General features: G+C 41.6%; 1 long non-coding RNA gene across 1 annotated transcript; it reads left to right on the forward strand.

Moving 5' to 3' along the window:
• Nucleotides 1-5,684: 5,684 nt before the first annotated feature.
• Nucleotides 5,685-7,002, forward strand: LOC148977646 (uncharacterized). The gene is made up of 2 exons (XR_016169605.1): nt 5,685-6,060; nt 6,936-7,002. It is a non-coding gene; the product is annotated as an uncharacterized LOC148977646 (long non-coding RNA).
• Nucleotides 7,003-24,895: the final 17,893 nt, after the last annotated feature.

Raw genomic sequence — 24,895 nt, forward strand, 5'->3', positions numbered from 1 at the left:
GTGGAATAAGAACACCGTTCTCGCGCATGTGTTGTGGAAATCTCTTGAACATAATATGACGACATAAGAGCGTTAAGGCGGCAGCAGTCAGTCAATCAGTCAATGGATTGGCGTGATTCTATATTGACTTCAGACAATCGCCACACTTACTCTGACGCATAATTTTACACGTGAAATGCAGCCAAACCTTGGAGCGTTTTATTTTTAGCATCTTCATTAATCCCCTCGCTATCATACGTTCTGGGAGTCTCCCGCATATTGATAATGGCTCCCTGATGCCCGCAAATGAGTTAAAATCACGAGGAGAGAGTGGTGAATGACGTCTCGGGTCACTAAAGACCGGAGTTTTGTGTTTAAGTGTTAATTTTTAGGGAAAAAATGCTTGAAGTCATTCAAATTGGAGAGTTTTGCAGAGGCTAATGAAAGGTGAGCAGCGAACTGCTTCAAAATTGATTGATTTGTGCAGGTATGTAGACTTTGACTGACAAGAGGAGGGGTGTAACCCATGCTGATAGGCTAATAAACAACCGTATAAAGAGAGAGATTACTGCTGCTAGAGAGAATAGTCTCTGCCATCACTAAATGACTTCCCACAACTCCTTTTGATTGACAAGTCTGACATATGAAATACTACATTTATTCCCAGGTGATTGGCAGATGGAGAGAGAAACAGAAAGAGAGGAAGAGACAGAGAGATTAAGAGAAACAGATAGAGGGGCTGCTAGATGTTCCTGGCAGGCAGGGTATGTTTTTAAGATTTTTACTCCCCCAACCAAAAGGATTCCTCGTCGAATGGGCTAAATTTAGCACAGATGCAATTAGCAGAAGATTCACACAGTGACTCCTGGAGAAGCTGAACAGAGGCTGGTTTTCGGTGAAGCAGTGATTCTGCGCTTCACTATGCTCACACCAGGAATACTGTAGGCTGATCTATTTTATTCACCCTGTTTTTCTCACCCCATTTTTATTGAAAGGATTCATTCAAGAGAGGGAAAGAGAGAGTGAGAGAGAGAGAGCATTGAGACATGACCTCATGGATAGTCTGTGTGATTTGCACATGGTCATTATAATGCTTGGGTTACGTCATGCCCTGATTGGTTGTTGAAGCTCCAAACAGAGCAGCTTCGTACAGCTGTGGCCACAGACACGAGATCAGACACAATAACAAACACATAATATAGTCCAAATGTATGTTCCCCAGAGGCTAATGATTTCTCCTCAAAGACTGCCATGGCAGAGGGTAAAATTCATGGCGAAAAGTGTCGTAAAGTTTAAAATAGTTTTTGTAATGTAACCAAAAAAGGTTGTAGTTTACGTTTAAAGAATGGTCAGTGCTAATGCATACTTTTGTTAAAGGGGTGGTTGATTATGATTTCACTTTTCTAACTTTAGTTAGGGTGTAATTTTGCTGTTTTAGCATAGTTGCATAGTTACTACACTCAAATTCAAAGCAAAGGGAGATTTTCTTTTAAAGAAATTGTTTTTGAAGGACTACAACAAAAGGCTGGATGGACGAAATTCCTCCGACAACCCTAAGATTTTTTTCTTCTGGAGTCTCCATCTTTCTGACTCTTTTTTGTTTTTAATTTTCAGTGCATGTCTGTGTGAGGTAATCATGCTGCAAAAGAAAAGAGATCATTTTGCATGCTATATAAAAATATATGTGGGGTATTTTGAGCTAAAACGTCACATACTCACTCTGAGGACATCCGAGATTTATTACATCTTGTGAAAAGGGCATTATAGGACCCCTTAAAGTGCGTTCCTGGCAAGATTCGTTCGAGCCTGCCATTTATTTGGTGTCCTGCAGTTCCTGAAACCTTACATCCAAGCTGTTGCCATTCTTACATGTATTATGTTGTAAAACAATTGTAGCCACATCACTAATTTCTGCTAGGCTTAACCTCACTTCATTCCTTCACTCATCATCTTTCCTCTTTCTAAAGCCCCACTCACCAAAAACATCACAACAAACCCCATATACATTAATTGACAGATACAATTTCTGATTTTGAAATAACAAAACAAAAGAAACATAGATTTGTTGATATAACCTGGCTGACATCTCAGAATGGATGAAGGAACATCACCTGCAGCTCAACCTGGCGAAGACTAAGGCCCCGTCCACACTACTGCGTTTTCGTTTAAAAATGGAGACCTTTTGCTATGTTTGCACCTCCCGTCCAGACTAAAATGGGAAAAACGAAGACCTAAAACAGAGAAGTTTAGAAACGCTGCAGCTCTGTTTTTTGTTTTGAATCTCCGGAGGGCGTTTTAGTGTGGACGAGACAAAACGTAGGACTTCAGAAACGCTGACGCAGGGGCTGACGCTTGGATCCATGCCAAATTAGCAGTGCTTCACCTGACAATATAGTTCCCTGTATACTGTTAGAAGATGACTGTCTCACGTAACTTTGTTATTTAAACACTGTGACTATATAAATCATAACATGTAAATATGAAAATGTTGGCGTTATTTTGTCACTAATTGGGAGCAGTAAGCTAGCTGGTACCGTTTACCTCCAGTCTTTGTGCTAAGCTAGGCTAGCGGTGGGTGCGTCAGACAGTTACAGCATACACAGGTATGGACTTATCTAACTCAGGGGGATACGGTGAATGAGCTAAAGTCCCAAAAATTCGGTGTGTTCCTTTAAGGCGAGACACGTCAGGAAAAAACATTGATTTTTTCATGCAGTATTCAGTTTAGAGATTTTGGGCCTGTTTCGCCTATGTGTTCTTTCAAGGTGCTATAAAGCGTTAAAAATATACATTAAAATGTTTTATTATATTTAGTTTACTTGCGGCAGTAAATTTCTCCCGAATGTACCAAGAAGTTATAGCATTCCAACACATTATGGCGCACTCCGTCTGTTTACCGAAGTCTAAAGTCTGTCATGACCGGTGTCGTTGGAAAGCTCCAATGCTACATTCACACTGAACGCGAATAGCGCGTCAAATTCGCACTTGACGCGTCTAGTTTGACGCTTGACCACTTTGCGTGTCAAGAGTGAAACTGACGCGCGTAAAAACAAAAGTTTGAAGCGAAATTTACGCGCGTGACGCACGTCAGAATCGGAATCCGTTGGCGGCCATTTTTTTTATGTCGACCGAGCATTCATCGAGAGAGTCACCGCTCTGTATTTACTCTGGAGAGCAGAACAGCAGCGTGGGGATCATTGTCGACGTATATTTGTGTCCACCGGACATTTCGGAGGTGAACCGTTTGGTGAGTTTCACCATTTGCTCGCTCCAGGAGCTGCGCTTGATGACGGCCGCTGTCAGCGGTACTTCCGCCTGTCACGTGCCCAGTTTGATGACCTGTTGTCCAGCATCAGAGCGAGGATCACCCTCATCCATCTAATCCAGCTGTCATTTATTTTTGTTTTGATGATAAATAGAGCCAGCCTTCAAAAGTTATTAACCTGTCCTGTGTTTTTTTCTCTCTTTCATGTCCAGACACGAAACTTATGCACATGTATGTTGGTTGTCTTTACATCATAATACTATTTCATATAATCTAGATATGGAATGAATAACATTCAATACAAAATGAACATGCCTAGAAAAAAGTTTTTAAGTGATAAAATATTTGCTTTGTTGTGCATAATCCCACCAGGCATTTAGTCATATTACAAAATAATTTATTGAGGCATGCAGACACTTCACCATGTGAGCAAGCAGCTAGGCTCCTGATTGGTTAATGCAGCGCGAATTGACGTCAAAGTTCAGATTTTTCAACTCGGGCGGCAGACGCGAATGCGTCAAATGCACAAATGCACAAATAGCACTAACTAAATCATTTGCACATAACTCGCTTAACGCGCCAGACACTCAATTCGTGCCATACGCGTGAATGAGGCGTATTCGTGTCTTCCGCGCCGCAGGAATTTTTTACTTGTGTAACGTGCCTTTGCATTGACTTAACATTGAAATCATTCGCGCCTGACGTGCTAATTCGTGTCCGATGTCAACGCACCATAAAATCTCCTGTGTAACCCAAATATGGGCATTTCCGTTTTATCAGAAAACAATCGTGAATGTCCAAAGGGTGATTTAAAGCTAATAACAAAATCTCATTGGCTAATGCTGGTTTCTGCTAACGTGATTCGCTCAGCGTATTCTGCCAAAGTTAATTCATTGATTTTTTTTGTCATTCTCTAGTACAAACATATCAGCCTATGCGGCACTGTACACCAAACTTTCCAGTTATACACTTAGCAGTATTCTGAAGATATTTTCAGTGGGATTTGTTAATAAATCATTCCTCGCCTGACTTGTGACATTTTAATCAAAACACTATGGTGAAAATCCATTTTTTAAGGGTATGGACAGTATATTTTGATTTCCTTCGTAATGAAAGCTTGTGTGTAAACAAAAAGAAAAAAAAAAAAATATATATATATATATTGCACCTGGCTTTATCATGTTCAGATCTACCGAAAATATATGCAAAAATGCGCACATTTAATAATGCTTAATTAGCATAATTAAACACAAATTTCAAAAAAACGTATAATACATTTTGTATATATATTTATATACATATGTATATATATGTGTATATAATTGTGTAAGTAATCAACTGAGGAAGTTTCATTAGATATCTATTATTTAAAAATTTTACCCAATTTATCTGTAGTCTCTTGCCTTAAAGTCAGCATGGAATCGAAGGCTTTCCTTGCATATTGTAATGTATAACCGAGTGAAACAGCTTCTCAAAAAAGAACAAAAAATAAATAAATAAAGGGACTTAATTTTGTCCATAAACTGATAAATCATTCATAATAAATACTGCACAATTTCATTTACAAAAAAAAAAAAAAAAGAACAAGAAGAATGGTTTATTTTCTTCAATAACATACTACAGATGTAATTTAAGTTGTGGAGACTCTCCTCATTTCACCTCAGCATGGTGGCCAACTCTGAGGAAAAAAGGGGAGTCTATTGGGGATTATGGATGTTATCCCCAAAATGCCCCCCTTAGGTTCCTGACAGACATTGAACACCTTTTCTGATGAGGAGATGTGGTGGCTTTTCTGATGGCAGTGCTGCTGTCTCTGTCTGGGCTCTTATCATTCTTCTAAATCACATCTTTTTGAAACAGAACCTCTCACCACTGACATTGTTTTTTAGGCACTCCTCAAATGGGCGCTAGTAGGTCACATGATAATGACGTCCAAATTTGTAAGGGGGGAAATGTAGGGGGGGAAATGCTTGAAGTCAGTTAAATTATACCAAAATAGTTTATATTAAATAGTAGAAATAGTAGGAGTGGTATGCAAGTATGCGGTTCTGTTTTCACCACTATAGGCCTACTTGGAAAATGGCAATCATGAATTCGCCAAACAGTTGAATATGTAGTTGAAAATGTGGTAACACTATATTTTGATGGTCCCTTTTGAACATCCTGTTGATTAACTTTGCAACTACATGCAACATGTTTTCAATAGTTTTCAATGGGAGTGCCGCGTTATAAAACGCGGCACTCCAATTGAAAACAATAAAAAAAAACATTCCCATTGAAAACACAGCGCCATGAGTGTAACGAGGCACTGAGTGCTTTTTTCATGCTGAAGAGCTGAGTGCCCAGCGTTTTTTTACTGGTCGCCGAGAGTTGAAAAAATTTCAACTTTGGGTAAAATGCAGCGCTCATCACTGTCACTTTTACCCAGCTATCCAATCAGGGCCGGCGCTCCGCACACGCACATCACGCACTGCGCGTAGGGCACCAAGTGCTTGGGGGGGCACCAAAAAATCTGGGTGGTGAAAAATCATCACAATAGGCTACTAGTATAAATAACAAATACAATATGTCTAAAGCATGTTAATATACAAAAGCAATACAAAAGTAATATAGGCCTAGACCAAATTAGTGGAGAAAAAGGTGAATCTCCTGTGCCACTCTCCCTCTGGTGCCCCCCCTTCCCCACCTCGCAGTGGTCTGTTCCTCAATCAGTGTCAAATTTGGCAGACACCTGATCGACATCAGACATGGTCTCTAAAGAGTCGGGGGCGGAAAAAAGGAAAAAGAAGAGACAGTGGGATGATACTTGTTTGCAGGTAAGACAATGTTTTAAATAAAAGTGTTAGTTTTGTAGGCACCCTTGCTTCGTGTATGCATGTCCAGAGGGGCGTCGCTAGTTGTGCAAATGATCCAGGGCTTTGCCCTGCATGTAGAATTTTTTATTTTAACGGGGGTCCGGGGGTTTCTCCCTTGGTTTTTTTTTTTACTTGGGCTGTTTAAGATGCAGTTAGTTTGTTTGAGAAGAAAAGAAAGATCGCTTAGATATGTTTTTTCGTTGTTGTTCTATCGGATAATGCGGTCAAAGGCCCAAGGGCGACATCTATTGGTGAAACTGCAATTAAAAAAAAAAAACACAATCTCACTGTTTGTATATTTTCATATGGAGTTGTCAAATTATTAGGGCTGGGAAAAGCGTAATCACATCCAAAATAAAAGTTTCTACATGAGTACTGTGTATAATTATTTTGTATATATAATATACACACATATATATATATTTAAGAAATATTTGCATGTATATACTGTATATATTAATAGATAATTTATATTATATATATATATAAATTAAAATATTTTATATATAAATAACAAATATTTCTTAAATACATATACAAAATAATTATACACAGTACACACACATAGGCCTATATCATTAATGTAGACACAAACTTTTATTTTGGATGCGATTAATCGCGATTCATCTTTTCAGCCCTACAAATTATGTACAGAATTATTATACTGTGCCTCATCAGACCTCTTTTAAAGGTAGAATAGAGTTTTGAATTTTAAATGTTCCAGTGACACATAGGCCTATATTATATAAAAGACTAATGTGTGCAATATTTTTGTATACGATGGTTATTGATTTAGTACAATCCGTGAATATTTTGTCTTGTATTTCTGAATGCAGGGTCAATGCTAAAATACATGCAAGGAGCAACTCAAGGCCAGGAGGAAGAACCATCAACCAGCAGTTGTAGCCAGTTCCAAATATGTGTTTTTAGTAATTGTGGTGGTTTTTGGTATTTATAATTTTAACCTTTTTATTATTTATTACTTTTCATATTTGGTGCCATTGTTAATGTAAATGTATTTATTTGCAGCAGTTATTTTGGAAGTAAAGAGAACCTAACTAAGAAATTCTGAATGGTTGTTATTCCTTGGGTGAGTGGGTGGTGGGGGTGGGTGGGGGTGGGTGGGGGGGGGTGTTAAGGGGGCACCACCAAGCATTTGTGCTTAGGGCACCCAAATGGCTAGCGCCGGCCCTGTATCCAATCACAGTGGAGGAGGGGCGGGGCAAATACCACACCGACCAACTGTCACAAAGCTATTTCTGTACAATGACATCAACCTGCAGAGCAACAAAATGGATGAAAAATAAATTTTTAGTATGAAACAAATTATCTGCAAAATCAGTTACTAGTAAACTGTGCTGTGGATATTCTGTATAACAGCAACGAAACGTCTCAACGGAAAAAAAAAAAAACGCTGCACTGCCAGAACACTCTCAAGCACCCAAAGCTAGGTGTCTTCAGCAGAGTGTACACACGGCCTTATTGTTTTCCTGTGAAGCCTTTTATTAAGTTCAGTACCTTCTCGTGCAGCCCGTGAACAAATCTGTACTGCAGGTAAAGACGAGAAAAATATGGACGACGCACCTTCAGGCCGTGTGCCTATTAAAGCCTTTTAGCGTTTTGAACATTTTTCAACTCTCTGCGACCAGTAAAAAAACGTCTCAGGTTACGTGTGTAACCCTGGTTCCCTGAGAGGGAACGAGAGCTGCGTTGTCAAACGCGATGAGAACCCCATACCCACTATGCCATGCTGAGAAATGCCCGTTGCGTTGCGTCAACTATCCACTTGCTCATACTAGTCTCGATGCCGGGCAACCTTTCTTAGTCAAACCCAAGCAGACGAATAATTGCTCTGACTTACGCCACAGGGTTGTGAACATAAGCATCCAATGCCCGAATTGGACATAACAGATTGAGACTTTCCTGATCTGGGGTATTGAAGGGTGGAGGACAGAAGGCCTGCAGCACAATAGGACCCATCACATTAGTAGGGACCTTAGGAATATAACCCGGCCTAGGGTATAGAAATGCTTTAACCATACCAGGTGCGAATTCCAAACATGAAGGAGCAACCAAAAGAGCTTGCAGATCTCCAATTCTCTTAATAGAAGAAATTGCGAGAAGAAACAAAGCTTTTAAAGTGAGGATTTTTTCTGAAAACTCTTCGATAGGCTCGAAGGGAGCCAAAGCCAGACCCTCGAGTACAATGGCCAGGTCCCAAGCCGGTGCTCTGGAGTGCAAGGCAGGCCTCAGCCTCAGTGTTCCACGGAGAAAACGAGTTATTAGAGGACCTCTCCCCAGAGAAGAAGCCCCCGCAGGGGATCTAAAGGCAGATATAGCCGCAACATTCACCTTCAAGGTGGAGGGAGTTAGTCCAGCAGAGAAACGGTCTTGCAAGAAATCGAGAACTGTACCAACCGGGCAGTCAACAGGATTAAAAGCACGTTCTCTGCACAATGTAGAGAACAATTTCCGTTTGAAATAATAAAGTTGTCTTGTGGAGGGAGCTCTGGATTGAAGAATGGTCTCCACGACCTCAGTCGAGAGACCAGCATTTATAAACTGGGCCCCCTCACAGACCAAGCCCATAGTTTCCACAACTTGGGGCGAGGGTGAAATATTGTGCCCCCCGCCCGTGAAAGCAGGTCCGCAAACCATATTCTGGTCGACCAGTGCTGGGCTACTAACATGAGCCCCTTCCTGGCGAACTCTTTCCAGAACTCCCGGGAGCATTGATATCGGGGGAAATGCATACAGGTGTAGCCTTGGCCACACCTGCACCATCGCATTCAGTCCGAGAGGAGCTGGATGCATGAGAGAGAACCATAACGGACAGTGAGTTGTCTCCTGAGTTGCAAATAGATCGACCTGGGTCTGACCAAAGTTCTCCCAAAGTTCTCTCCACTCCTCGGGCCTCAGCCCCTGCCTCAACTGAATATCGACCCTGGAATTAATATTGCCCTCAGTGACAACAATTTCCCCTGGGTCCATAGGAGAAAACCCCTTGGTCCTGAGCCACCACTGCAGGGGTCTCATGTACAGAAGGCCAAACGTGATTACGATGGACGCAGCTGCCATGAGCCCCAACAGTCTCTGAAACTGTTTCACAGTGAGTGACTGGCCTAGTTTCATACCTAGGCCGCCGGATAGGATATTGGTAAGCTATGCCCCCAAAAGCAAACCTCAGGACACCTCCTGTGATGGATGGATAGATGGATATGTGAAAATAAGCATCCCTCAAGTCCATCGTGGCAAACCAGTCCTCAGACTGAAACTGTGACACGATCTGTTTGAGTGTAAGCATTCTGAACTTGAGCTTTTGAACTCTGCTGTTTAGCTGACACAGATCTAGAATAGGACGTAATCTCCATCTTTCTTTGGAACGATGAAGTATCGGCTGTAAAACCCTGACTCTGTGCTGGTAGGAGGAACCCTTTTATAGCCCCTTTTTGCAAAAGCGTCATCGCTCAGGGTGTTCCATAACCCTGAGCCTGCTCGGGGACCACCACGGTGGAAAGGACCCCTAGAAATCTGGGTGAACGAGAACAGTTTCTTTTCTTTTAACTGAATTCCTTTTCTGTCACATGCAGGACCCATTGAGGAATATCCGGCCGTAGTTTCCACGCTGAATGCCATGAATTCCACTAAGGAGACCAGTCTCTCGAGACTGGCCTCGGGATTTTGTTGAACGGACATTTCGGTGCCCAGAAACGGCGAACCGACCGGGAACAACTGAACTGACCACTCTACGAACCTCCTCGTAAGACCGTATGAGGACGCTGACACCTCGGCGCCCTGAAACGGCGAGCCGACAGGGAACAACCGATGTGGCCGTGCTGCGATGTTCCTCATAGCATCACCCATCAGAGGGCTTTCCTAGAGATGACAGTCCTCAGATCTTGCCAACCCTTGGGATTTTGTTGAACGGACATTTCGATGCCCAGAAACGGCGAACCGACCGGGAACAACCGAAATGACCATTCTACGGCCCTCCTCGTAGGACCGTATGGGGACACTGACACCTCGGTGCCCTGAAATGGCGAAGCGACAGGGAACAACCGATGTGGCAGTGCTGCAATGCTCCTCATTGCATAGACCCCCAGAGGGCTTTCTTAGCAGTCCTCAGATCTTGCCTACCCTCATAATTTTGTTGAACGGACATTCCGGTGCCCAGAAACGGTGAACCGACCAGGAACAACCGAACTGACCATTCTACGGCCCTCCTCGTAGGACCGTATGGGGACACTGACACCTCAGCGCCCTGAAACGGCGAACCAACAGGGAACAACCGATGTGGCAGTGCTGCAATGCTCCTCATAGCATCGCCCCCCAGAGGGCTTTCTTAGAGATGGCAGTCCTCAGATCTTGCCTACCCTCGGAATTTTATTGAAGCTCTTTTTAGAGATAAAACAGTCCTCAGATCTTGCATATCTCTAACTGGCTAGATTTTGTTCTGTTTTGCACCTTGTGCCGCGAGGAGCTTAATAGACTGAGACTGCTCTCGTCCAGCAGTCTCAGGAACATTGGTGAGGAAGAAACCAGGTGGAACACCGCTGAATGGATAATTTCATAGTTTTCTTGAAAGCGGAGCATCCAGAAGAACAAACATATTCATATCTTTATTTTCCCATTATCTTTATATCGGAAAAACGTACATATAATTCTGTGGCCACCAGCGGGAACAACCGAACTGGTAGCGCTGCGACCCTCCTCAGAGAGTCGCTCCTCACACTCATTCCATACCCACCAGGGCTGCCTAATAAAAATGTATTCATTATTTATGATGGCTGGTGGGTAACGTCGGAGTTAAAAACGATGACACTGACTCGGGAAAGAGAAAGCTTGCAAGCGTGTCTTTAACCCGAGGCACTGAAATACCCAAACATTGCTATAATTAGACGTCTGGCGATTAAACACATAAAATATAAACCCCGACGAGGAGGCTGAGATACAGAGTTTTCTAGTTTTTAAGCTAAATTTAATCTAAAAACTCTTATTTATTTTTCAATCTCATAATATTCAGCGAGCCAGTAAAATTTTAACTGGCAAAAGCATAAAGAAAACCTCCTTTTAAAAGCTCCTCTTTATTCAGCAGACATGAGCTGACTTATTTATTCATTCATTTAAAAGTCAAACATCTGCCTTTCTCTTAACATTTTTATTTGTTTTGTACTGTTTCTTTTTAAAACAAAACACTAACGATACCAATTCCTCTGAACTGGAAATCGCAGTCCACTAGATTTAATGTGAAAGCTGAGATAGAGCTGAGCTCGTCCCAACCCCCGCTGTCAGATCCTTTCGCGAACCCCGAAATGCGAGTCGTCTCCGTGCCTCGGCAACAGAGAGACCCGCGCGGGAAACGCGAACCGAACCGACCTCCTCGGAAAACGCCCGGCGGGAGCGGAGCGTCGACGCGGACAGCTTCTCGCAATGCCCACAGTCAGCTCCACTCCCAAACAAATAGCTGATGTGTGTCCCCACCCGTGATGTAACGAGGGCAGGGAACCACACAGCGTCTAATCTTGCTTGCCATAAATATAGATAGTGATATATATTTCTTTTCTTGGCTTTGACAAACAACAATAAATAGACAAGGACAGAGAACAGAGATCGCTTGCTGAAAGCTACAGAAGCTGTCGCGGTCTGATCTCAAGGGTGCTTTATAGTTTCCTGGTCAGTGACGTCAACTGACGTCCTACTCTCTCATTGGACTGATTGTACAGACGCTTCACGACGCAATCACGCAGAGCGTTCCCATCGCGTTTGACAACGCAGCTCGAAGTTCCCTTGAAAGGGAACGCAGGACGCTCAGCGCTTCAGCGTGAATAAAAAAAAAAAATAATAATAAAAAAAAACGCTCAGCGCCTTGTTACGCTCATGGCACTTCCAATGAAAACAATTAAAAACATAAGCCAGGCGCATGAAAAAAACGCTTTTCCCTCACTCAACTGGCAGGTAGCATCCCTCGACAATAACCCAAAGAATTTTCCCACAGGCTTTTGGATTATCACTAAAAACAAGCTCTGTGATAAACAAAAGGTTATGATACTTGCACGTTTTGACTAGGGATGGGCATTTTTTAAAATAAAAAAAAATATTGCATTCAAATATTCAGGCTCGTAAAAATCAAATATTCATTTATTCATTATTTTTTAAGTTTATTTTTATTTTATTTTTTACCATTTCTGAACAGGCTTACGATAAGGCAATGTACACAACATGCTTACAATATATGTTAAAGTTTTATTTTAGTTGAAAACATTAAACATTAGGCATGTTCAATGTTTTAAATGTGTTAATAATATAAAGAAAGCAAATTTGCTCAAGCAGCGCGAACAGAAAAAAAGCCTAATAAAGCAGACATTGTAGAGAACATAGGCTACGCATACACTTGAGTGAGTCAGCATATGATTATCGTGTTTATAATGTTTCATGTTTATGTTGAGAAAAATGTAGTGGTTACCTAACATAACATCGGTTCTCTCTAGAAGAGGGAATGAGTATGGCGTAAGTTAGCTTACGCTATGGGAAAGACTAATCTATTTGAGACATTGAAGCCAAAAATTATCCTTAATTAGCGTATCGACGCAGTGCAGCAGCTAGCAGACCAAGAGTAGGCTGTCTAGCATGCTCATTGGCTGCCCTATGGCAACTGCAGCAGTCTACCACTGAGCCCAGCATGATGTCACGCCCAATGAAGGATGATCACGTCCTCATCGCGTCACAGCCTGCCAGGATGGCTTAGCGTATATAAGCAGGGTCTCCCGGGGAACCCAGATAAGTGGGAAAATAAGGTGGCCAGCAACACGGGCCAGCACTTGTACATAAGCACTCATAGGGAATACAGAGTGGCACCGCCGGTCTGTATAGACCCTTTTACTGTTTGTACACAATGATGACTTGGCGACGTATGCGTGCACATATTGGCAACGGAAATACGACGAGAATCAGCAGTGTTTCAAGCTACATGACCGAATTAAGCAACACAGACAGAGAAAGTTATTTCAAAAAGTTAACTTTATCAAATGTTATCCGGCTACCAGATCCGTTTACTATATTGGAGTGGATAGAAGACATTAGCAGATGACCAAATATACAGTGGCGAGATATATTTGCGTATTTAGTTGAGAAACTGAGCATGTATATACCCGAGAGAAATTACGAGCATATAAATCACTGGATGCTTATGAATATGTTGTCTGTGGTCATGTACAGAATGCCAAATCCCATGACATAGACTCACACTTTTGCGTGTTGAAATCAGAAATTCTTCCTAGTCAAAGACAAGGACACAAGACAACTATATGAGGCATCGCTGATGGACAGCGTATGTAAGTCCCCCACACATTTAACTGATGTCAGAGCCGTCAGAAAAACGGTTTTGAGTGACAGGTACGTTAACTCCACGGAATTTAGTGGTTCAAAGAGAAAACGACTAGATCCACTAGAAAACGTAAGTGCTCCACCGGGAAAGTTCTCACTGCATCCGCTGTGGGACCAAAGCTTGCTGGGCAGAACGAGAAACCAGAAAGAGGGAAAAATGAGTGATCAACCGTGAGATTTTCTCACACTGCTTTACTGGACAAATGAGAAAACTTAAAGGGTTAGTTCACCCAAAAATGAAAATTATGTCAGTATTTACTCACCCTCATGTTGTTCCAACCCCGTAAGACCTTTGTTCATCTTCAGAACACAAATTAAGATATTTAAGATGTTAAGATCACTCCTGCATACTAGTCCATAGGCTTCTTGAGGGAATGAAACTTGCTGGCCTCGAAAAGTCATTAAAGACATCGTTAAAATTGTCCAAGTGACTACAGTGGCTCAATTTTAACTTTATCAAACGATGAGAACACTTTTTGTTGCTCAAAAACAAACAAAAATAATGATTTTATTTCAACCATTCACTTCCTTCTCTATGGGCCTGTAGTCAGTTAACGTAGTGTGATTCAACGCGTTCTCATCCCAAAGCGCCATATAGGACGCTTTTGCAAAAGCGTAAATATCCAACGCACATGGCACCCTTTAACGTCTAATGAGACGCTTCGGTTAATGGTTAAGTTTAGATATGGTGTAGGGTAAGGGTTAGACCACTAGGGGGCGCCTTCTGCCCAAATATATCTGCGTCTCATTTCACGTTAAAGGGTGCCATGTGCGTTGGATATTTACGCTTTTGCAAAAGCGTCCTATATGGCGCTTTGGGATGAGACCGGGCTCTGTGATTGCGTAGAGCTACGTCACACGTAGGCTCACTATTGGCTGACGCTGGTCATGTGCATGATGCGTGTGATGAACAATAACAGACGCTTACGCTATTAAACTAGTAACCTGACTCGAGGCAGAGAGAGAAATAAATGAATAGTTGAAATAAAGTCGTTATTTTTGTTGTTTTTTGCGCACAAAAAGTGTTCTCGTCGTTTGATAAACTTAAGATTGAGCCACTGTAGTCACTTGGACTGTTTTAACAATGTCTTTAATGACTTTTCGAGGCCAGCAAGTGTCATTCCCTCAAGAAGCCTATGGACTAGTATGCAGGAGTGATCTTAATATCTTAAATATCTTAATTCGTGTTCCGATGATGAACGAACGTCTTACGGGGTTGGAACAACATGAGGGTGAGTAAATACTGACATAATTTTCATTTTTGGGTGAACTAACCCTTTAAGTGCTCTACCAGAAAAGTTCTCACTGCATCCCCTGTGGGACCAAAAGCTTGCTGGACAGACAGAGGAAACGGGAGAAGAGAAAATGAGTACTCAACCGGGAGATTTTCTCACACTGCATCGCTGGACGAAAGAGAAAACGTTAGTGCTCTACCGGGAAAATTCTCACTGTGTTCGCTGAGGGACCAAAGCTTACTTTACAAAAAGAGGAAAATAGGAAAGAGAAAAATGGATGCTCACCCATGGGGATTTTCTCACACTGCGTCGCAGGACGAAAGAGAAACATTTTGTTTTTACCCTATAAGGTTTTATTGGGCTTTTTTAATCTGGAACCGGTTGGTCCTGATATGGCTTTGGAAAGCATCTAAGGACCACCTCCAGAAAGCTTGAATCTGCTGTTGGGAGAAGCGTTTTTGGGCTGCTGAAGTTGCTGCCCTGATACGGAAGGAGTGACTTAAAAAATCCTTTGGTTAAATGACTGCCTACTGGAGAACGGATTTGAGGTGTTTCTGAAAACACAAGCGTGTCACAGGTTTATTTAAATAGTCAATGAACGCTGGACACCACTCAAGTAGCCTTTATTGGACCTGACTTGTAAGCCCTTAACACTATTAAGGTAAAAATAAATAAATGAGGTAATTGAAAGGAGATAAACATCTGGGAATGGCATGCTATAAGAGACGCACAGTAGAATGTTTTAAAACATCTACAAGCCGTTATGTAGGATGGGAGGGTCCTGGAAGAAACTGTTTGGAGTATAGTGTTGAGCGATGCGTCAAGGAGGGGGTTCACCGGGTGGGTTACTGGGATATCAGTTCTAAATTATGAGGTTGGAAATTTGGTCCGCCTCTGAGCCAGCATCCTGAATTTCTGAAAGGATCTGTGTGCGGATGCATTGGGACACTGGCGGTGGTTCCATGGCGATGGCATTGGACGGAACGGGGATTGGAGTTGCTGTGAACAGAGAATATTGAGACTTTAGTTGAATGAGAGAGCTAGGGAAGGTGTAAGCCGGGGCTGCGGATGTTGGCGGCGGTCTCACGCTTGGATTACCCGCCGTAGCTTGAAAATGAAAGTTAACTGGATGACAGAAAGGAAAGGAAGGGTGGTAGAATGAAGAGTGGGCTTGTGGTGCAAGTGGAGACGGGCTGAGCCTCGACTATAGGTGGGAGTAGACCTGTAGTGGCGGAATCTGGGGGCGCAGCCCAGGCTCGCAGGCCTACGCCTCGATAGACGAATCGAGCTGGATCTTGTGCGGGAGGACGACGGTGGTGACTGGACAGGCGTCTTTTGGGCCCTGCGGGCTTTGCTCTGCCTGGGAGTCGTCTTGGGAGTTGGTGGTGACTTTGGAGAGTGGTTGGCCGACTGCGTTAGGGTAAGGTACAGATTGTATAGCTCAGCTTTATAAAATTTTCACGAAGTCTTTACATCTGAATTCCACAGCACTTGTCTCAATCCAGCTACGGTCCATTTCCCAATAGGTGGGATCGTTGGGACGGCCCAGCTTTAGAAGGAGGCCGGAGAGGATGATGGAAGTCTTGCCGGGGACGGCGAAGACTGGCCTCGACATCCTGGTGAGCGCGGGGCTGATCGGGCCGGAGTGCGGCCGCGTGTAGAAGCCCAGGGCTAAGGTGTGACATCAGTTGGAGGAATAGTCAATGGGCCGGCGGAATGCAGAGCCATATCCCTGGCGATACAAACTTCTTCGTGGGATGAAGAGCTTGGTCGTTGAGACATGATAGCAGAGCGGTGAACCAAGAAGCTGTTAACTTTGTGTGCAGCACAATCCAGGTGAACTTGTCACAATGTAAGCCTGACATTGCAAAGAGGCTGTTGTTGAAGAACGGGGAAGCGGCAACTAAAATGCCTTTTGTTTCATAAAACATTGACTAATATTATAAATTATCTTTATATATAAGAAATGACAACAAATGTGATTAGTTGTTTTTAAATGTTTTACAAAACCTGGGTTTCTTTTATTTAATGTTTTAGTTTGCCTCTCTAGCTTCCACTCTACTGTATATAGTGTACACTGTACAGTAAATAATATTAATATTGACTCACTAGAGCACATAGAGCACAGGATTCATAACACACTTCCCTTTATAAAATTCCAGCAGTATTGCAGTCATCCCCAAACTTCAACAAACACACACAATCATCCACCATTAACTCAGGCGAATGATGAATACACGGCATCTCTCTTTCTCTTTCCTCACCCATTCCCTTCTGACATTTCTCCGCTCTCCCCCCGTCACCCCCTTTCTCAGGAGCTGAGTGTGTTTGACCTTAAACCGTTCCTCTGCCTTTAGACTGTCAGCTCCAGTCTGTGTTTTCAGGGCCTGAGAGATCCCCGCCTGCAATATGTCTACCGACAACCCATAAGAAACGACTTGCTCTGTTGTTTATCTATTAATAATTGAGCAGTTCTGAAGATGGGAGGGGGGGCAGTTTGTCACAAGGGGAATTTATACCTTTCACTAAGGTTTGGGCTAAACGGCACTTTCTTCCTAGCTGAGAGACAGAGAGAGGGAGAAAAAGGAGAGCTTAGTGTGCTGTTGTTATCCATAGCTTAAGGGTGTGTTTATGTATGAGTCTTCGGAGAATGAAATGCCATAACCTTGTGTCTCCTCTTCATAGTTCTGAACAGACTGTGTATGTTTATTTATATGTGTGTACATATCAGGGTGAAAAAAAAAATGTATCTCCAAGTTTAGATATAAATGTTGAAATTACAACCCACTGATTGTGTTCATTTATATGGGCCTGTTTTTACACTCGGTCAATCATTTCTACTGATTGGATAGCTATCAGATTTGTTAAAACAGTTCCATTTACAGATGGCCGAGCCCGTTCACATCCCAAAGCGCCATATAGGACGCTTTTGCAAAAGCGTAAATATCCAACGCACATGGCACCCTTTAACGTGAAATGAGACACAGATATATTTGGGCAGAAGGCGCCCCCTAGTGGTCTAACCCTTACCCAACACCATACCTAAACTTAACCATTAACCGAAGCGTCTCATTAGACGTTAAAGGGTGCCATGTGCGTTGGATATTTACGCTTTTGCAAAAGCGTCCTATATGGCGCTTTGGGATGAGAACGCGTTGGATGGCCACATAAATGTGTCCCTGTAAAATGAATTCATGTCAACGAAAGCGACATATGAGCTGCATTTGATTGATTATGAGCTAATTTCAAGATCAAAGACCACAATAGTCTCCTATTGTTTTATTTTTTATTTTTCCTAGAGTTTTTTTTTTTTTTTTTTACAATTTTGGGAGGCGTCAAATTTACAAATATGATTTCAAAAAACAGATGCATTTACACTTGTCCAGATTCATCTGGATTACCTCTTAGACTAAGTGGTGTGAGTGATTGTATTAAAAAACATCTGGAAATCATTTCAGAGGGCATTTACGCCTGGTATTTTCACAACTGGATAGCAATCAGATCAGAGAAAACGCATGAAGTGACCAGGTGTAACTATTGTCAAAGAGGTTAGAGAAAGATATTAGCTATCCCATTCATTTTAATGCCAGTGCACATAATTGGGACATCCTAATGTCATGGGAATAAATACTCTGGTCCCACAGGAAAATAGCATCATGACAATACTTATAATCTGATGGCACCACATGAACCATCAAAGGATTCAGCAATAAGGAGTTTATTCTGCTCATTCAACAGGGCAGGCTCTCACTAACTCGTTTGTTTGATACATTACATATATTAATAATCCAATCTTGTCTTATGAAGTGTTGCAAAGATGTTTAAACCTATCCTAGCAATTAATGTAAATGTTAAAAATTTGCAATTAATTTTCCACCAGAATTTAAAATATTACTGAAAACCACATGTGCAACCATATTAGCAAAATACTCATCATAGTATTGCAGAACCAATAGGGATCAATAGGTTGTCAATCGTTTCATGCATCTTATTTCGTCTTTGATGCTATAGTATTTAGCCATATATATTAGAAGTGAATTTATTCTGTATAAATAACCCCTGAGAAAAAAAAGAGGTGCTTAAGAGTGCATTTAAACAGGTAACGATCAGTCGAGCTCCTTTTATTCCCTTTGTTTGTGCTGTATTCACATCTGAGGATAGCCTTACCTCTCACTTTCTCCCTAATTAAGTAGCCTTTAAACATTTTCCCTGCTGAGAGCTCGCTGTCAGAACAAAGTAGACATTGTTTTTCCCTTTGAGGCTCTCAGTGAGCAGGAGCCTCCTAACGTTACTGCGGGCCGATAGGGCGGCGGTCCTCAGAGGCCTATGATGGAGTAAGACGTGGAATCGGCCCTATCTCCTGTCTGGGAGGACGATTGTTTAATGGGAAAAAGATTGCTGTGTTCACTGCTGATTGCATTTGGACAGGGCAGCTGATGACGGTGGGAGGTTCCTCGGCCCTGGAGGACAATGATTAGTGGAAACTGGAGACGAGGAAATCCAACTTCCCATGGAGTTGAAGGGCAGCGGGTAATGACCCGGTATGGGCTTCCCCTCAGTTAGTTGAGACAACCTCTGTTTACACACAATGAGCTCTAATTGGAATGGTACTGGTTTTATTATCTGCTATTTCTTTAATATAAGACATGTCATGGGCTCTGAGGTTGAAATAGACACTCTCCCTTCCGTGTGTCAGGAATTTCACACCAGTTTTTAAAGCAGTCACTAGATGCCTAGTAGCCTCAATAGACCTCAGATGTCTCAGTCAAATTGATGCTTTTCACAACTCAGGGCTTATGCAAAATGAAGATGCTTCGTTACAAAACAGCGCAGTCATGGAGATGGATGTGGGCGGCGCGACGCGAAAAAAAAAAAATAAATAAAAAAACTGCCCCTTGTTCAGATCCCAGAATCAGTCCAGCTATGCACATGCCCCCACAAGGATATGGATATGGGAAAAAAAAGCACCATACCATGCTGATATATTTACATTCATATATCATTAACTGACTATCAAACCCCTAGAAACAGAAAGAATTCTCTGAAGGGTGGCCGCTGTCTTTCTGCATGGCTCATTAGTGCATTGCCCTCGCACAAATGCATCAACAATGTTCTAAAGCTAATACACTCTTAGATTTCCTCTCCTCATGATATAGGCAGAGAGGACCGGGGGTCAGATGTGCGTTTGAGTGCAGGCGATTGCCTCCGCACAGAAATGATTTATCAGGCATCACCGTTCCACTCCGCTCTGTAGAGTTTCCTATTGATGTGACGAGTTGAAATGGATTCTTCAAGAAAACGACAACGTCAGTATAGCCACATGAGACGTGTCTGTGCGAGCACACGCACACACAGTTCTTGTCATCAGACGCCTGTGTTATTTTAATTTGAAGCAGACTCCTTGTTTGAGTACAGAGGGAAGCAAGGATGAAAGATAGCGCTGTACCTTCTAAGTGCATCCCACTTCCACTTCCGATCACCATCATGTAGGATTGAACAAAACATAATGATTGTTTGCATTACTGTTTAAGTCATCCGAAGTGGTTTTGAAGTTGTCATCTGTGTGTTCATTTTACAGATTCTGTGATTTGCAGGTGGCGGTTCTAGATTAGCAAAGGCATTTTGTCTTGCCTAAAACTTCTGCTATAACAACATTCTCTTTTTCTAAGGCAGAATTATTTAGACATGCAAAGTATTAATGCATTGGAAGCCTGTTAAGATTGATTATCTTTCCTTGTTAGTGCAAATTATTGAGTGAGAGATTCTTACTTTTCTTACTATGGTATGGGGGATGGCAATCATTTAATATAGCTAACACACATACAGATTGCAGAGCCAGCCTAGTGTTAGCTGCACATATCAAAAAGTGAGAACATGAGCTTGTGAATGAGATATTAGCAGTATGCCACAATAATGCTAAGATTCTGCACAGCGGAAAATTGCACTGTTGTGACCATTGGCTCAATAAGATGAGTATTTATTGTAGGCTTAAAATGGAAAGAAATATACTTGTGTGATGGGCTAATGGGATGTCCTCCATTAGAGATAATTTAAAGCAGACTGAAAGCTTTGTTGTGAAAAAAAGTGGATTGATGTTATCAATTATGTAGCTGCGGTATGAAGTTATCAATATACTGTATTCCTACAATTGGACCTGTGGCTTAGCAATAAACATTGTACTCCAGGTAGCCTACATTAAGCATTGATGCTTATGCGAGATACACAAGTTCAAAATTGAATTGTCCTGAAAATTGTTGGAAAAATTATTTTTAAAATTACATTAAAACAAGAAAAGAAATAATTATCAAAACGTTTCAGTATTTCCCTAATAATTATTACTATACATTTTTACTCAAATTATGACTGTCCCATGGGAGTCATTTCAATCAAAGTCAGTAATTTTGCCACTATTAAAATAACACAGTCTCATCCCAAGAGGTCATATAACTGACGTCTTGGGACGTCTTTTGACCATACGTCAACATCCGCCGTTTTAGGGTACCCTTTAACGTCAGGTACATGACGATCTTGGGACGTCATACCACCGACGCTTACCTTTAACGTCAGTTAGGTGACGGGGTAGGTTTAGGTCTGGGGTAGCGTTAGGATCCGATAACGTCATCTAACCGACGTTAAACAGTACCCTAAAACGGCGGATGTTGACGTATGGTCAAGTTCTGAACGGCTGTTAACTTAAATGTAGTAGCCAAATTTGCCTTGAAGTGAAAAAGTTGATTTCAAACCCTAATGTGAACTGAATTAAAAATATCACATAATTAATCCGTACATATTTGTAATGTATCATACACCAACCAATTGTGATGTGGAACAAGCTCAAATTTCATTGGACGGTGTGAAATGGAATGACTATTTCCTGGTCATATTTATAAATTCAGTCTGTCCTAAAAATCATCAGTTCTCTGTTGATGCATGCTTATGGACTGTTGGACATTATTTGTGGACAAATTGCGTGAGGTTGTGAGTGTTGTTTTTTTGTTTTGTTTTTTTTTTCCCGAAAAGTTCTTAAACCCAAAAGTGCCTACATAGTTGAATAAATAACCAAACGTACTGCATAGCATTTTTGGGGGACAATGTTACCAGTAGATTTGGATACACCAGGTTTAAAAATATGAGGCAATCATAAGCAGTTACACATTACCAATTGTTTGGTATTTTGTACAGTCAATTTACTGTAGCTGGCTAATATAATGTCAGCAACAATATGTAGTAAGTATGTTATATCAGAGTATTAAAAGCTGTACCAACAGTACTGTTGGCTCTGACAGTGCCTCATGTTCTCACCTAGGTGAAATGAACTTTGAAGACAAACTCTGATCTTCTCTCCTAGTTCTCCAGGCGCTTTGTTCTGGTTAAGCTGGCGAAGCAAACACAAAACCCATCTCTGCACACTTTTAAAATAATCATCACAAGGAATGCGAGAGACAAAGAGAAGAGGCGAAGATACAGAGAGAGAGAGGGTAAAGGCTCAGAGAACAAGGTGAGAATGTGTAAATTTTTCATCCCGGCATCAGGATCAGGATGGCAGAGGATTGTAGTGCTGGATTAACGGTTCTAAGCCCTAACAAGGGCTGCTGAGAACGTGGCCACGGAGCAGAGATACTGCAGGAGACACATGGATCAAAAGCAGCTGGTTTCCATGACATTCAGAGTCTTCGCAGATAATTATGCTGGCCAGGGATCTCCCTCTTCTAAAAGTCAGTATCAAACCAAGTTCAGAACAATGCACACAGCTGCTCACTTCACAAATCTCATGTATCCCTCCATGTAAAAATATAGAATAGACTTTGAAATACAAGCCTGCAAGTATGTAAAAATTACAATCTACAGGTCACTTTTAATGTCCAAGATATAAATTCAAATCAATTTTATTTCAATAAGGCAGTTGCCTCATTGTAAAGCTGACATGACATAATTTACCCTATTTAATTTACCATTATTTTCTAAATGCACATTCCCGGTCCAATAGTGACCAATTAATAGGTGGGTGCAAAGAAAGTAGTTCTTAATTAAATGAATGCCAAATGAAATAAAAAAAAAAATTGCATACTATTAGAGAGCTAATGGTTTACTAAATTTACATTCAGTCTGACCATCAATTCTGATTAGAAATGTTACATTTCAGGATCCAGATGGAGACAATCTACATTTTGTTCATCTTTGAATATCCTTTTACATTCAGAAATGTATCAGATTATGAATGTAAAATGGTTTGCTAACATAAATTCTCCTGACTTTATATATAGACAGATTTTAGTCAACAAAAATCTGAACCACCCCCAATTAAATCTTTAACAATAAGACACCAGTAGCTTCTAGAACTCCTCTAATTTGAAGATTAGTTAATCAGGTTCTGAGTTTGTTGCAATGCTTCTCTCCTGCATTTACATGCTTGTCTGGCATGCATGTAGCTGCTTGCTGTTGACGTTAATGTTCTTCAGTGGGCGGATTCGGCTTGAGTGGCAGAAACACTTGAAATGCTATTACGCCTCTAGTGGGCTCGCTTGCACTGGTGGCACGGCACGTTCCGTCAACACGGCTGCTGGATTCATACGAGAGCCCGCTCAGGAGACAGATTGCTTGTCACTACATGGCTTTGCATCTCCACTGATGATGATAATCACAACGATTCCTCCAAGTGGCCATAAACACGGCGAGTAAGACAGAAAGAGAAAGAGAGGGAGATGGGAATCTCTCAAGAAGAGTATTGTCACATTCTGCAATCAAAACAGAGATTTGGACTTGAGAGAGTTGAAGATGAATGTTCCCATGTATGGGTTTTCAGCTCTGAGGTGGCCTGTTTTGGGATTATTTTCTCAACAGACTTTAGGTTTGGGCATTGAGAGAGACGGAGCCTCGTGATGGAATCTTTTTTCCCAACAAGGTGAAATTAGAGGCCTTTGTGATTGGTTTGCAATCAGAAATAAGGGGGTTTGATTTGTCATTTTGGGAAAAAGTATTGAGTTGACATATTGGGAAAAGTATTGCTTTTTGGATTTTTGTAATTAGTTTCATCTATGTTTGATGACATCATGACAAGGCTAATTGCAGTAATGCTGAAATAAAATATACATATTAGATGGAACATTCACTCAATTAGAGACATTGCCCTGGCAACTAACTGAAATAAGTTTAAGATGAAACTGAAACTGAACTAAAAACAGAATTAACCAAAAATTAACTAAAACTTAAACTGAAATAAATTAAACCTAAATAAAACTTTAATCGTTATATTGAATTACTATTAATATTATGGCTTATACTGCTACTACTAAAACTAATAATGATAATGACAAACACACACACACACACATATATATATTAATGAAAATTGAAAACATATCAAATTAAGCTAATTAAATATTAATAATAAAAACTATAATAGCATACAAATGATTCTAAAATAACACTGGTGTGCATGTGACAAAGCGTCTCTGTGTCACACCCTCCTGTAGTATGTATGCGTGTGTGTCCCTCACAGTCACCTTCATGAGTCAGAAATAATTACAGACAGGCAAGTGACCAGAGGGAGCGGCAACCCACCTCGAGCGTGTGGACATGTCCTTGAGACATCTTCATTAAGGGCGTCATCTCACTCACACATACAGGCAAACACACGAACACACACAATCACACACTGCTCACCATCGTCAGTATCTTCAGCTCAGCAGGAAGGGGCGACCTCTCTCCCTTTCAATTGTCGTCTTTTCTCTATGTTCCCTGTCCTTTATCACACTCTTCCTCAAGCGGTCTCTGTCTGCCAGTGGGGTCAGGCAGCCAGGGGAGAGGACGGTTGGGGGAAGAAGGGGAGAGGAGTGAAGGTAAAGGGTTGCTCGACTTGAAGGCATGGAGATAATTCGCCACACTGTTTAAGGTTATGCTGCCATTAGCATTTCAAAAGCTGTGCATGATGTAGCCACCTCAGGGACGCTGCCTGGCCCATGGCATGTCATAATGTCAGCAGGCGCCAAGGCCTTGATGGAATTAATAGAGCAGCCCATGATTGATAATACCCCTCATCTGGAATGCCTACCCTTCTCTCTCTGCTCATCTCACATGCGTCCTGTTTTGGATGCTTGCTCGTTTAAGAGTATTACTCGTGCATGTTTATGCATGGGCCTTTAGGTACGCTGCACCACCAAAGCGATGGTCCCTGCTTC

The sequence above is a fragment of the Pimephales promelas genome, chromosome 8 (assembly GCF_988280905.1).
Source record: "Pimephales promelas chromosome 8, fPimPro1.hap1.1, whole genome shotgun sequence".
NCBI lineage: Eukaryota > Metazoa > Chordata > Actinopteri > Cypriniformes > Leuciscidae > Pimephales > Pimephales promelas.